At 42.7% G+C, this 12952-nt stretch overlaps 1 pseudogene; it reads right to left on the bottom strand.

Moving 5' to 3' along the window:
• On the bottom strand, positions 2812–3360 carry ORNANAV1R-PS3256 (vomeronasal 1 receptor ornAnaV1R-ps3256 pseudogene; annotated as a pseudogene).

Here is a 12952-nt window from a genome sequence, read left to right as displayed (position 1 = left end):
ACTTAACTTCTCGGTGCCTCAGTTACCTCATCTGTAAAATAGGGATTAAGACTGTGAGCCCCAAGTGGGACAATCTGATTCCCCTGTGTCTACCCCAGCGCTTAGAACAGTGCTCGGCACATAGTAAGCGCTTAACAAATACCAACATCATCATCATCATCATTATGTGCCAGGCACTATACTAAGCGCTGGGGTAGATACAAGCTAATCAGTTTAGACACATCTCATGTCCAACAGAGGACTCACAGTCTTAGTCCCTATTTTACAGATGAGGTAAGCCCTTACCCTTGATATTAGCCCCAACTCACCACTTTCATTTAACCCATATAATCAAACTGTAACCAAATCCTGTTGATTCTACCTTCACAGCATCTTGAGATGCCCCCTTTTACTCTCAATCCAAACTGCTACCTCTCTGATTCAAGCATTTATCATATCCTTGACAACTGAATAAGCCTTCTCACTGATCTCCCTACATCTCAAAAACCTCCAGTAATTGCTCATCCATCTTCACATCAAACAGAAACTCTTAACCATTGGCTTAAAACACTCATTCAGCTCTCCCCTTCCTACCTTGCCTCACCCAACTCCTACTGTATCCCAATTGGCCCACACATTTTGCTTCTCTAGTGCCAAACTTCTCCCTGCACTGTGATCTCATCTCTCTCACTGTTAATTACTTACCTTCTCCTTCCAGCCTGGAAATTCCTCGCCTTCATATCTGACAGATCACCACTTTCTCCATCTTCAAAAGCCTAGTAAAATTATAGGTCTTCCATATATCTTCTGACTACGCCCTCACTTCCCCTATTTGCCTTCTCTTCTTCATTTCCTCTTCCCTTGGCACTATACCCATTAATCACTTCTATATTCACCCCATCCCCAGACCCCAGCACCTTTGTAAATATCCTTCTATTTTGCCAAGCTGCCCCAATCTGTAATAGATTTCTATCTCCCCCTCTAGACTGTAAGCTCCTTGAGGGGAGGGATCATGTCTACCAACTCTGTTGTATTCTCTCTGCACACAAAAAGCCATGATTGACTGAGGACCTGGATTCTAATCCTGGCTCCACCACTTGTGTGCTGTGTGACCTAGGACAAGTCACTAACTTCTCTGTGCTTCAGTCACCTCATCTGTAATATGGGGATTAGGACTGAGAGCCCCATGTGGGACAGGGATTGTGTCCAACCCGCTTATCTTGTATGTATCGGCCACTTCTCAGCTGTGTGACTGTGGGCAAGTCACTTAACTTCTCTGTGCCTCAGTTACCTCATCTGTAAAATGGGGATTAACTGTGAGCCCCACGGGGGACAACCTGATTACCCTGTATCCACCCCAGCGCTTACAAAAGTGCTCTACACATAGTAAGTGCTTAACAAATACCAACATTATTATTATTATCTATCCCAGCACTTAGAACTGTGCTTGACACATAGTAAGTGCTTAACAAATACCATCATCATCAATATTATTATTATTACATGGTCTTTGTCCCTTGAGGGTTTCACTGTCTAAGGGTAAAAGTGGGCAAAAGGGAATGGAGATAGATACATCAGGAATGACAAAACATTAAAACATAACTCAGAGAAATACACAAAGGAAAAACAAAATCAACAGGTTGCTGTGGCTAAAGGTGCAGGATTCCAGGCTCCTCGGGGCTCAGAGTCTAGGACCCACAAGCAGCCCCCAGTCTTCAAGGGGCTTTATGGAGGCCTCATTCTGTAATAGTTTTCTCTGTTCTTGCTGTGATCGGGAAGGCTGGATGAGATGGAGTCTTCTTAGTGGCAAGGAGGAGAGCCGGTACTTGTTCCTGGGGAAGCAATATGGCTGGCTCTCCAGGGTAGGGGGTGATTAAAACACACTACGGGGACTTTTTCCCTGAAGTAGAAACCCTCAGTCCCAGATGGGAAGGCAGAAGTTACCACAGATGCTTAGTTTTCTCTTCCAAACTAAGAAAGGATTGTCTGCCAGTGGTCCCTAGTTGGGCAAAGGAGCATGTGGATGCCAAGTGAGTTGACTGTCTCCTCATTGAAGAAGATCATAGTGGGCAGGGAATGTATCTGTTACACGCATTCACCCAAGTGTTTAGTAGAGTGCTTTGCACACAGTAAGTGCTTAATAAATACAAATGATTGATTGATCAAAAATGGCCCAGGCCCTAAAGGCATGGAGGTAAGACTGGGAGAGGAAAACCCATTCCATGAAGAAGTGAAAATGAGAGAAAATTAAATCTCAACTCTCCTCCTGGTTGCTCCCTCTCTGAGATCAGAGATTCTAGGCCCCTGGGGGAGAATAGGATACTTCCCTTTGCTAATATCATTACAGAGGAGCTGTGGGAAGAGGATAGGGCAAGGAGCTGACCTGTTGATCAGCACCGAATCCCAAGGAAGGGGAAGGGTCTTTCACCTTCCTGAGTAGATGGTGTGGCCTGGAGACCTGTGGATCAGTGTTGATCAGTACCCAGTGGCAAATGAAGGGATAACATGTAGCCAAAAATGTTTTGGTGTCATTCAACCTGAAATATTTCTCCTCTTCCTCCCATAATAGGATGCCAGGTTAATGATGCAGTTAATACAGTATAAGGACACCAAGCTGGTGACGAAGAGCAGGATGGTCTGGGTGGCTCTGGACTTGGGGGAGGATTTGGGAGTGAGGCTGGTGCTGTGGATGTGCTGGATGTGCTTGTGGTGTCATATAACACAAACACCATGTAACCACTGGCCCAGCTCATGACAAACATAAAAAAGACATCTCGGAGAGTCATCACAGTTAGAAATACCGTGTCATTTAAAAAACTCATCCAGAATATATTACCATATTTCATATCATATGTATCAACTGTGATATTGACATTTTTGACTGTTACAGTTGTTGCTAGGATACTAATATACATTAAGACATTGAGGATGTAAAAGAAGAGGAAGGAAGACAAGATATATCTGGGGGCTTTGTGTTTGGTCTGGCCCCACCAGGAAGTGCTGGGACTGATGGTGATGGCCTGGAACACGGTCAGGAGACACGTGGTGCAAATGGAAAGGCCATTGGAAACCCTTCTGACATAGATAATGATCCAGCAACCAACAGTATCCGAAGTCTTCTCCCTCCCAATTGCCAATATGACTGCTGGGATTCCCTGGGTGAGAAGTGTTGCTGTATTGGCCATGGTCAGATGGGTGAGGGTCGGATCTGTGGGCTTCTTAGAATGGGGCTGAGTGATACAGACTCTGACATAGACCACAAACAAAGTCAAGTTCCCCATCAGCCCAATGCCAGTCTGAAAAAGTGACTAAAATCAAGTCACCCACAAGTATTTTCCTATTCTCTTCAATACTCTAGATGTCAGAACACCTTTAAAGGGAAACCCAGAAAAATCTATCACCATCCCTAGCAGCAGCAGTAACAACATCACCATCATAACCACTCACCCTCTCCAACCCCACCACCATCATATCAACATCATGATCATAACCACCCCCATTACTATTAGTGTCATCTTACTCTTTCTCCCCTGCCTCTTCTTCCTCCTCCACATCCTGCTCCTCCTCCTCATTTTGTGTCATCATTGTCATCATTGTCATCATCATCATCAATACCATTATAAGCAATAAAATAATGGAAATTAAGTTGCAGAATCTAGTGATTTGAATACCTCTTCTTAGTATGCTGGGTAAATTACCCTGAAGCCAGTCCATCTGAATAGCCTTAGTAGAAAGATGACTAGTTGTCACTGATGGAATGTGTGGTGCCTCAGTGGGTTCCCACTCAGCATTGCCAGGAAAGCAGGACCTCCTTTCTAAACAACATTGCATTTGCCCTTATGTCATCAGGAGTTACCTACCAATAGACAGGAAAAGCACTTATGAGTTATTGGAGTTGGAGCCTAGAGTAATAGCCTCAAATTTTTAAAGACACGTGGAAATGAAATCCAACACCACCCTCACACCCTGTCCCAAAATCCATCAAAATGCTGAGTAAACCTGGCTGATAATGACAAGGAAGCATTTTTTTGCATCTCAAGTGGATTCTACTGCATCTTAACGCTATAAACTGGCTTTATTTTCAGAGGTGATGGAAAGCATCTGAGCCACTAGCTCTGTATCTTCCCTCTGTGTATCCTGGGACAAATTATGCTCTCTCTCTCTCTTGCTTTGTGTATCCTGGGACAAATTATGCTCTCTCCCTTTCTCTCTCTTGCTTTCTGTGTGTGTGCATGTGTGTGTGTTCTGTAAAATGGGAATAAGATTCTTAGGTTGTGAGCCCCCAAAGGGACAGGTACTTTATCTGACTTGATCATCTTGCTTCTATTCTAGCAGATGCATAGTTCTTTAGCACATAATGCATTAAGTTCTTTAGCACTTAATAAATATCATGATTAACACTCGGGGGAGGGCAGTGTTGCCAAGTGGAAAGAATGCAAGCTAATACTGGATAAGTTATTTGCCTGCTGCATGACCTTGGATAAGTTGCATATCTTCTATTTGTCTCAATTTTCTTTCTATAAAATGGAGATTCAATACCTGTTTTCCCTCTTCTTAGTCTGTGAGCCTCATGAGAGAGGACTGTGTCTTACTTGATTATCCCGCCGTCGACCCCTGGGCCACGTCCTCCTGCGGTCCTGGAATGCCCTCCCTCCTCACCTCCGCCAACTAATTCTCTTCCCCTCTTCAAAACCCTACTTAAAACTCACCTCCTCCAAGAGGCCTTCCCAGACTGAGCTCCCCTTCTCCCTCTAGTCCCTCTACTGCCCCCCCTTCATCTCTCCGCAGCTTAACCCTCTTTTCCCCCCATTTCCCTCTGCTCCTCCTCCTCTACCTTCCCATCCCCTCAGCACTGTACTCGTCTGTTCAACTGTATATATTCTCATTACCCTATTTATTTTGTTAATGAAATGTACATCGCCTTGATTCTATTTAGTTGCCATTGTTTTTACGAGATGTTCTTCCCCTTGACTCTATTTATTGCTATTGTTCTTGTCTGTCTGTCTCCCCCGATTAGACTGTAAGCCCGTCAAACGGCAGTGACTGTCTCTATCTGTTGCCGACTTGTTCATTCCAAGCGCTTAGTACAGTGCTCTGCACATAGTAAGCGCTCAATAAATACTACTGAATGAATGAATGAATCTTGTATCAACCCTAATATCTATAAATGTTATTATTATGATTATTATTGTATGTTAATCAAGGTCTCAGACTCAGCATGGCTAATAGTTCAGTGCTTTAAAACTTAAATGAAGAGCACATAATAATGGCATATATTTGTGTTATCAATCAATTATGCATATTGAGAACTTACTATTTGCAAAGCACTGTACTAGGCACTTGGGAGGGTAGCAGGAAAGTGAAGATCAGAGGCAGAGGTGAATGGGTCAAAATGCAAGGAAAATAGAATGTAATAGAACAAGAAGGGAAAAAGCTTAGAAGATTTTTTTCAGCAAGTCCTCTGGGTTTTGTGAAAATAACTACCATGGCTCCTATTTCCCATAAAGTATTGAGCATCTACCTATTCTTCCATACCCATGGCGGGAATCTATTGAGGCTTATATTGGGATAGCCTAGCAATAAGACAGTGAATGTTCCAGAGACCCAAGAATTCTGGGAGAAGGATATTTGCCCAGAACAAGTCATGAGACAGATTTTCTTAAAAATTGCAACATTACATACACAAATAAGTATTATTTTTATTCCTGAGACCTCCAGTGATTGGTTTCTTTCTTAGTATAAAAACACAACATAGTGCCAGGGGTACCCTGAAAGAAATGTGAATTGGTGAGTGAACAAAGTCACTAATTACAGAGAGCTAAAAGTATCTAGAATTAGTAACATGACAATAACTTTTGCTTATGATTAGAAATAACTCAATTAAGGGTCCTATTAGTTCCTGAGAATAAGTAGCTGAAAATTTAAGGAAATCATCATTGCTTTTATATTATTTCACAGTCTAACAGATCAGGAGCAGTTTCAATGTTTAATTACTTTAGTATATCACGGTATGAAAAGAGAAATACTTGATGGGATATCTAGATTTCAGTAGACTGCTGATCACAGAAGTAGTGAGTTGAAAGACAGACATCCTAGAACAGAAAAGACTTTAAAAGGACAATCAGTATGATGAAATAATTACTCTCCTCAATGATGTCCTACTTTGGAAAATCACTTTCTCTTGCAATTCATATGATCATTTAGGTTTTAGAATTTGGAACTGAAACCAGTAAGGAAATACAGAGACGAGATAACTGAAAAAGACAAATTGTGGAATGGTAGGTAGTCTTTTATCATTATTATGATTATGACTGTATTATATTAGTTAATGCTAATCATTGGGGTAGATAGAAGTGAATCAGGCTGGACTCAGTCCCTGTCCCATGTGAGGCTCACAGTCTAATTAGGAGGGAGAGCAGGTATTCTATCCCCATTTTACAGATGGGGAAACTTAGGCATAGAGAAGTTAGCTAAATTGCCAAAGACTAGAGAGCAGGTACATGATAGAGTCTGGATTATAAACCAGATCCTCTTACTCCTAGGGCCATGCCTTTCCAATAGGCCACGGTGTTCCCAGATTTAAAAGAATGATCAAAAAGACTGTTCAGTGGAAAATTTTGGATGGTTGAAAATGATCATATAAGAAGTGGCACCAAGATCATATGAGGCCCAAATGGGAAAAAGATGGATTTAGGAAGTGTTTATAACAATCACGTTCTGAGAAATATAAAACTGTTGGCTCAGACAATAAGGTTCTGGGGAAAAACAAAATTCAAGGAAAGTAAGGCTAAGCTGTACAATTCTAGGGCACCGGTGAAAGCAGGAGAATAATTACACTATTGAGAGTGAAGAAAATATTTTGGGTTAATACAAATCATGTAGCACATCACTCAACCTAAATTTAAAATGTGGCAATAATCATTTAAACATGATTACATGTCTACTCATTAACACCTGAAGCCAGCTTGAAAGGATGGGGAAGGTGGGTAAGATTTCTGGCTTTTGAAATAGTTGATGGGGGCAGGATGAAGGTGGGTAGGTGGAGGAAATAGAACCTGAGAGAGCCATCATCTCAGGAATATTCAAATAGAATCAGTATTATTTATTGAACTTCCTCTTCTCTATTATTTCTCACCTCATAAGTTTGAAGAAAGTTGGAAGACAGGTAGAGGCTTGAGGGTTAAAGAGCAGAGTTGTTGTCTCTAGAGGGGAGAGGAGAATGATAGCTGTGTGAGCTGGGGTCCCGCCCGAGTTTATCCCAGGTCTCTGAAAGAACCTGAGATTGTCCAGTCACAGCTGTAAAGGCACAAACCTGGGGCAAAATCTCTGGCCTTTTAGCTCTTTGAGGTCGTTCCCCTCTCATCCCCACTAAAATCCCTGCTCTTTTTGAACCCCCTTTCACAAAAAGAAAAAGCAATGCCTCTGGCGGGGAAGGCAAGTGAGTGCAGGAGGCTAAGAATTTTTCCTGAGCCTAGCTGACTACCTTCCAACAAAACCGAAGGGAGAGCAAACGGGGAGAGGCAGAAAGAACCCAACAGTTCCCAGCGACTCCATTCAGGGCTGATTCCCACGACACCACCACATAATAATAATAATAATAGTAATGACGGTATTTGTTAAGCGCTTACTATGTGCCAAGCACTGTTCTAAGCGCTGGAGGGGGGGGCGGGATACAAAATAATCAGGTTGTCCCACGTGGGGTTCACAGTCTCAATCCCCATTTTCCAGATGAGGAAACTGAGGCACAGAGAAATGAAGTGGCTTGCCCAAAGTCACATAGCTGAAAAGTGGCAGACCTGGCATTAGAACCCACGACCTCTGACTCCCAAGCCCATGCTCTTTCCACTGAGCCACGCTGCTTCGGCTCTCTTAGGATTTCTTCCCCGCCACCAGTATCTCTCTGCTAGAGCCTGGCAGAAGAGGAGGTTCTCACCTGGGCTGGTCAATGCTCCCTCCACACTGCATGGAGACAGACCCATTGTCGCCACCCAGGAGGGTCCTGCCCGGACAGCTGTTATAGGGCTGAACTGGGCTGAGCTCATCTCCCCCAGGGCTGCCATTACAATGTCACTCACTATGCCTGTGACATTCCTGGACTTCACTCCCCATTGCACATCAGCCTCCAAATCTATTATTTAATTGAATAATCTCTTAGGAAACTAATTAAATTTACAATGACAATCTGGGAGTAACACTACTTGAGAAAAGTATGAAGTATGTATTGACTATTTTGACTGTCACAGTGTCCTAAAGTAAGATTAATATTGTCTAATCAAAGAATTGTGCTTGTGTGTGCTTTATCAATATAATTATCTTGGAAGAGAAGGTCACGCCAGGGTTAGCAGGGAAGTTGGCTTCTCCTTATCTGACTAATTGATGTGGTCATTATAGTACAATCCCAAATTCTATCAGTACAATAGTTATCTCTACTACTTGCTTAATTATTTATACCCATTTTTAGGACATGTGCTTATAGAGCAATCATTTACTTTCATTGTACTAGCTGCAAATATGTTTGTAACTAAATCAATGGTATTTATTGAAGTTTTTTTCCATATGGTATTTGTTAGGTTCTTACTATATGCCAGTCACTGTTCTAAGTGCTGGAGTAGTTACAAAGGAATCAGGTGGGACACAGTCCATGTCCCACATATAGCTCACAGTCTTAATCCCCAGTCACAGATGAGGGAATTGAGGCCCAGAGAAATAAAGTGACTTGCCCCAAGTCAAAACACACACTGTACTCACTGTGCCTGTGACATGCTCTGGACTTCACTTCCCATTGCACATCATTCTCCAAATCAATTATTTAATTGAATAATTAATTAGGAAACTAATTAACTTCACAGTGACAATCTGGGAGTTATACTAATTTGAGAAATGTATGAAGTGTGTACTGACTATTGTGATTGTCACAGTGTGATTTATTGGGGTTAGAATCCAGAAACTTCTGGCTCCTGAGCTCATGCTCTAACCATTAGACCATCCTGCTGGTAAACATGATCCCTGTCCTCCTGGAGCTTTTATTCCGTGGGGGGAAAGAGACAGCAAAATGAAGTACAGATAGGGGAAGCAGTAAAGTATAAGGATGTTATAAGGTCCTGTGGACCTGCTACCACATTAATAAAATCACTCCTCCTATCTGCCTAGATTACTGCATCAGCCTCCTTGCTGCCCTCCCAACTTCCTGTCTCTTCCCACTACAGTTCATACTTCACTCTGCTGTCCTGATCATCTTTCTACAAAAAGTTCAGGACATGTCACTCGCACCTCACAAATCTCCAGTGGTTGCCCATCCTTCTCCATATCAAACAAAAACTCCTCACCATTGACTTTAAAGCACTCTATCACCTTGTCCCCTCCTACCTCACATCGCTTCTCTCCTTCTACAACCAAGCCTGCATAGCTTGATCCTCTTGTGCTAATCTTCTCGTTGTGCCTCGGCCTTGCCTGGCTCACCGCCGATCCCTGGCCCACATCCTGCCTCTGGCCTGGAACACCCTTCCTTCTCAAATCCACCAATTACCCTCCCTCCCTCCCTTCAAAGCCTTTTTGAAGGTACTGATCCTCCAAGAGGCCTTCCCAGCCTAAGCCCCACTTTTCCTCATCTTCCACTGCTTTCTATGTTGCCTTGTCTTGCTCCCTTTGCTCTTCTCCTCCCTCCCAGCTCACAGTACTTATGTATATATCTGTAATTGTATTTGTATTGATGTCTGTCTCCCCACCTCTAGAATTTGAGCTCAGTGGGGCAAGGAATGTCACTGTTAAGTGTGTATCCCAAGAGCTTAGTACTTATTCTCTGCACACAGTAAGCACTTAATAAATACAATTGAATGAATAAGGATTTGAAGAGGGGGAAGAGGGATTGTCAGATTTGAGGAAGGAGGGTGTTCCAGGCCAGAGGCAGTATGTGGTGGCAGGGTAGGCGGGTTCAAGGCAAGGTGAATAGGTTAGCATTAGAGAAGCAAAGTATGTGGGCAATGAGTCGGTATAGGTAGCATAAGTGCAAAACTTTGTGCAGAATCAGTCACTTGTCTTGAGTGCTTGGTTGTGCAGAGCACTGTACTAAGCACTTGAGCAAGTAGAATATAACAGAGTTGGTAGACATGTTCCCTGCTGCAGTGACAATTGTGGGGATGTAACTTACTGCAGTAGATATCTTTTCAGAAGGACTCTGAAGACTGAGAGAGTGGGAGTCTGGCAGATGTGAAGGAGGAGCAGGTACCAGGCAGGATATTGAGCAAGGCGCAGGGGCAGGAGAAAAATGAGGTACTGTGATTTGATTGTCTTGAGAAGAACTAAAAGCCTGATTGAAAGCCTGTAATTCAAACGTGAGGGATTTCTGGGTCTCTGCTTGATGCTTGATAAGAGGGGCTAGGACTAAACGACCTCTATGCAAGTCTGGCTAACCCCACCTCCAATATGCTTGGCTTCAAAATGGTTGATTCCCAGCTTCCCACTTTGAATGGAATTAGTTCATTAACTGGAGTTCCATTAAATCATTAAGCCAGCAATATAACTTGTATAGAAAAGTTTCCAATTAGAAGAGAAATTTTATTCTTTCTTTGGAGACTTTTCACACTCCCACTGAAGACAGTCAGAGTAATAAGAACCCCAGGGAAAAATGAGCTCATCCCACCTCCTCCCTATAACTGCTGCCCCGGTGGGGACCCTACAGCCATTCAACACTCCAAGCCCTACACACTACAGTTCTGCAGAAGTGCAAACCAGCCCAGGTTAGTGTCTCAAGTGCCAGGACCTGCAGAGGGAGGAAGAGGCAAGAGCAGGTTGATGTTCATGGAAATGAGGAAGGTTTATGAATAGACTCTGATTAGCTGAGTTGCCACCTTGTTGTCTCTCCATACAACTTCTCTATCCACCCATTCTGTCTTGTCGCTGGATTCTACTTTTCATCTCACTTTTTCTACAATCTGCCCATCAGTTATTAATTTTATTTTCTTCCTTCTTCTTTGCCTCTTTGTAAATACAGCATAATCGCATTAGACATGGGCACAGTTACAGCTGAGGCTCAGAGTTGAAGTGGTAGGAAGCAGGTATCATGCCCATTTCACTGAGGTAGAAGCTAAGATCTGGGGGCCTAGTTGAGAAGCAGCATCACAAGGTGGAAAGAGCATGGGCCTGGGAGTCAGGGGAGCTCGGGTTCTACTTCCAGCTCTACCACTTGCCTGCCGTGTGACTGAGGGCAAGTCACTTCGCTTTTCTATGATTCAGTTTCCTCATCTGTAAAATGAGGATTCAAAACCTATTCTCCCTCCCATTTAGATTGTAAGCCTCAGGTGAGATAGTGTCTGTGTCTGACCTGATTAAATTGTACCTACCTCCGTGGTTAATACAGTGCTTGTCACATAGTAAGTGCTTAACAAATAATAATAATAATAATAGTTAATAATTGTAACTTTCCATAGGTCACAAAGCAAGCCGGTGGGAGAGCTGGGGGAGAAACTGGATCTCTTGTTTCACTTTTCTTTCCACTTCCAAGAACCTGCTCAACGTTCTACTTTATCTCTTCTTTACTCATTTTTTCTTCTTATTTTGTGTTTCTTTTCTTCCTTTATGTTTCCTTTAACTTATCTCGTCTTTTCCTTTTCCTCCTATTTCTCCTTTTTTTCCCATTTTTCTTTTCTTATCTCATTAGTTTTCTCCCACTTTCCTTTTCTTCACTTATCCTCCCACCTCACAACCTCACAGTCACAGCCCAGCAGCCCATTCCACAAAACCAAACAGTTTCTCCTGACACCTGTTATCCCACTGAGCTGTCTCAGACCCAGTGATAATAATTGTGGTATTTATTAAGTTCTTACTATGTGCCAAGCTCTGTGCTAAGCACTGGGATAGATTTTCTGTACTTCCCAAGCAACTAGTACAGTGGCCACTTAGCTAATACTACTACAACTACTACAGGTGCTTAGTACAGTGTTCAGCATACAGTAAGCACTCACTAACTACTATTGATTACTTCATTGATAGAGGCACCTCAAGATTCCTGGAGACAAGTTCCCCAATTCCTGAAGTACTTTTAAGGAGTATCTTCCCTTCTGGGATCCTGAAGTATTTGCTTTGGTACTCTAATTTGCTGCCCGTATAGAATTTCGATAGGTATATTTTGTTTGAGATTGAAAAATTTTAAAGGTGTCTCCTGGATCCAGTGGACAGAGAAAGTGAAAACGCATTATTTTGTTTCTATAACTCTTATATTTCATTATTTACCATTGATGTGGGAGGACCCTGGGCAACCTGCCTGGAGACTTGTATTCTAGCATTGGCTCTGCCCCTGCCCTGCTGTTGGCTAACTGGGATGAGCACTGGAATTAGGATACTTTGGTTCTAATCCTGTCCCTGCAAGTAGGGAAATATCTATGAGGCTAAGCCATCAGTGGTAAAGGTTGATGACCAAAGAACCACCTAGGACATTTCATGAGCAGCTGTAAGTTCCTTGTGCAGAGATGAATGTATCTACCAACTCTGTTGCATTATACTCTTTCAAGCCCTGCACCCAGTAAGCATTCAATAAATATCATTTATTGATTGTAGGTCTTATCAACCAATCAGGAAGCTGAAAAAAATAGCACAGCAGCTATTAATGTAATTGTCTGCCCAACTGTCATGCTGCCACAAAACAGTGGCTCCAGACTGTGATTTTCTTGGTTGTAAATGGGTCCTGTGCGTAAACACATTTTGTGCTCACTTTGCAGTGTGTTACCTCCCCACTTTCCTACTTACTTTCTGGTCTTTGCTCCAGTGGGGAGATAAACGGCAGAGACAAGAGGGCATGAGTCACATTGAACGAACCACTCGAGCTATGACCAAATCCTTCCCTCAGCTCCTCAGTACTGAGGTCTCTGGAAAAAGCCTTCCTTCATTTTCAATGGGAGACTTAACAAGATTGCCTGTTGGGTGATCTTGATTAAGGCATTTAATCTTTTCCAATCTCAATATACTTATCTGTAAAATG

The sequence above is a fragment of the Ornithorhynchus anatinus genome, chromosome X5 (genome assembly GCF_004115215.2).
Source record: "Ornithorhynchus anatinus isolate Pmale09 chromosome X5, mOrnAna1.pri.v4, whole genome shotgun sequence".
Classification (NCBI taxonomy): domain Eukaryota; kingdom Metazoa; phylum Chordata; class Mammalia; order Monotremata; family Ornithorhynchidae; genus Ornithorhynchus; species Ornithorhynchus anatinus.
The sequence above is the reverse complement of the archived record's forward strand: the minus strand, read 5'-3'. Positions and strand labels throughout refer to the sequence as shown.